The following is a 3,066-nucleotide window of genomic DNA, read 5'->3' on the forward strand; positions in this document are numbered from 1 at the left end:
CTGTCACCCTGGATAGAGTGCCTGGCATCATGCTCACAGCAACCTCCAACTCCTGGGCTCAAGCGAGTCTCCTGCCTCCGCCTCCCAAGTAGCTGGGACTACGGGCACTCGCCACAACGCCCAGCCATTTTTTGGTTGCAGCCGTCATTGTTGTTTGGAGGGCCCGGGCTGGGGATTCGAACCCGCCACCTTAGGTATATGTGGCTGGCACCTTAGCCGCTTGAGCCACAGGCGCCGAGCCAGGAATTTTTTTTTTTTAGATATAGAGTTTCACTCTGTCACCCAGGCTATAGCACCATGGCCTCAGCCCAATCTAGCTCACAGCAACCTCAAACTCCTGGGCTCACACAATCCTTGGTATCACCATTACAGATGAAGTTATACATACAACTTAATAAAACACTGTTTCTATGTAAGTGCCAATTATTATGGTTTTTGGGTTTTTTGAGACAGAGTCTCACTATGTCACCCTCAGTAGAGTGCTGTAGCATCACAGCTCACAGCAACCTCAAACTCTTGGGCTTACGAGATTCTCTTGCCTCAGCCTCCCGAGTAGCTGGGACTACAGGTGCCCACCACAACACCTGGCTATTTTTTTTGTTGTAGTTGTCATTGTTGTTTGGCAGGCCTGGGCTGGCACTTTAGCGGCTGAACTACAGGGGCGGAGCCAAGTGCCAAGTATTTCTATGCAAAGAGTGCTAGGATTATAGGAATGAGCTACCACATCCGGGTCATTTATTCCATCTTTTTGAAGGGTCTATGTAACCCCAATACTTTTTGATGGGCCCAAAAATAAAGACAAGTAGTTGCTTAGGGCAAAGAAGGCAAATTCACAGAAACCTCCAATGTAAACTTTTAAAGTTAATCCCAAATTATTAGTGATTTTTTGTGTATATTAAACATATTACTTTTTTTTTTTTTTTACTTTGTTTAATATAAACATTTAAAATATATAGTAGACTGGGCCCAGTGGCTCACCCCAATAATCCTAGCACTCTGGGAGGCCAAGATGGGTAGATACCTTGAGCTCAGGAGTTCAAGACCAGCCTGAGCAAGAGTACAACCTCATCTCTACTAAAAGGAGAAAAATTAGCTGGCCATTGTGGTAGATGCCTGTAGTACTGGCTAGTCAGGAGAGGCTGAGGCAAGAGGATCGCCTGAGCCCAACAGATTGAGGCTGCTGTGAGCTATGATGATGCCATGGCACTCTACCCAGGTCAACAGAGACTCTGTCTCAAAACAAACAAACAAAAGTGAAATAAAATATATAGTAATTTTATATCTGTTTTGCCACTTCCTTTTTTATATATACTTCTAACTTCTTTTTTCTATTTTATTTTGTTCTTTTTACATTTACTTCTCCATCTGTGAAATATATACTTGTAATCTCAAAAATCAAAGTGATCTAGGACTCTGCATCTCTGAAAAGTCTGTGCAGGACACTAGCATCCTTCCTTTTCTGTATCCTCAGGCAAGTGCAATGGTGGGCCTAGGAGTGGAACAAGCCTTAAACATTATTTTCTCCCAGCCCCTGCCCCTTATTTTGGACTCCTTTAAAGCACTGTCCAGCAGATTCTGAGCTAGAATGTTTTCCTTATGTTTATGTCTAGAACTGCCATTTTCCAAGGAGGCATGTACTTATGACTAGGAGGCTAGAATAAATCCTTTTTCCCCCGCCCTTGACATGTTGAGAGCCCTTTGACCCTGTCCTCCCTCACACTCCTGTCCTCCACTTCTCTCCTTCCACTTTCAGAAAGGGACACACAATGTCCTTCACGTTGCCGTGAGTTGTTATTTCTTCTGGTTGAAGCCTGTAGTGTCTGTGTTAATTTGTATATCTGGACCAGGCATGGTAGCTCACGTCTGTAATCCTAGCACTCCGGGAGACCAAGGTGGGTGGACTGCTTGAACTCAGGAGTTTGAGTCCAGCCTGAGCAAGAGTGAGACCCTGTCTCTAAAAAATAGCCAGGTGTTGTGGCAGGCACCTATAATCCCAGCTACTTAGGAGGCAAGAGGATCTCTTGAGCCCAAGAGTTTGAGGTTGCTGTGAGCTATGATGATGCCCCAAAACTCTACCCAGGGTGAGAAAGTAAGACTCTGTCTCAAAAAAAAAAAAAGTATATCTGTATACCACATTGTACCAACAAAGCACCATGTTCACTGGACACACTCAAATAATTTGCTGATAATGTCACACCACCAAATGGATAGCTGAGGGTAGCATATATAATAACTTCCTTGAAGAAAAGAAGGTGAGCTTTATTTTTATATCAAAGTTACTATCAGTTACTAGGGAGATACAAACCAATGAGAGGCTATATTTTAATCATTGCTGTCACTGGAATTCATCTCTTTAGACATACTATTTCCCCTCATATTTCATTATTTCTTTCGTCTTCCTCATTATTCCAGCATTTTTCTTTCTTTCTTTTTTTTTTTTTTTTTTGCAGTTTTTTGGCCCGGGGGGGCCGGCACCCTAATCCTTTGAGCCACAGCTGCTCCCAGAACTTTCTTTTTCCCCATCTTTTCCTTTCCTATTCAATGACCTCATTTGTCAGTCATCAAATTCTAAAATTTCTCTTAATCTGAATTTCCAGTGAAGTTGGATCCTTGTCTACACCGAAAGTTCCGATTCAAAGTCTTTCTACCTAATCCTCCTCCTTTGCAGCAGTATAGCAACACGTCTACCTTGGGGTGTAATTTAGGAACTTTCATTGGACTCTTGTGAATGTGCGCCATCCAGTGGCTGAAGGTGCTAACTGCAATCTCTGAAAGAAAGGTAGTGGGGTACAAACAAATGTTTAAGTTAGATTAACAAATCATCACAAACATGAAGACTGTATTACTGTCCCAAAGAGAAAAGTAGTTTTGTTTGTTTTTTTTTGAGGCGGAGCCTCAAGCTATCCCCCTGGGTAGAGTGCCGTGGCATCACGCTCACAGCAACCTCCAACTCCTGAGCTCAAGCGAGTCTCCTGGCCTGTATGGTTTTTCTTAATCTGTTGATATGGTGAGTTGATTGATTTCCAAGTGAGTTGGTGAATTGATTGATTTCTTTTTTTTTTTTTT

The sequence above is a fragment of the Otolemur garnettii genome, unplaced genomic scaffold (assembly GCF_000181295.1).
Source record: "Otolemur garnettii isolate 467f Iridium unplaced genomic scaffold, OtoGar3 scaffold00094, whole genome shotgun sequence".
NCBI lineage: Eukaryota > Metazoa > Chordata > Mammalia > Primates > Galagidae > Otolemur > Otolemur garnettii.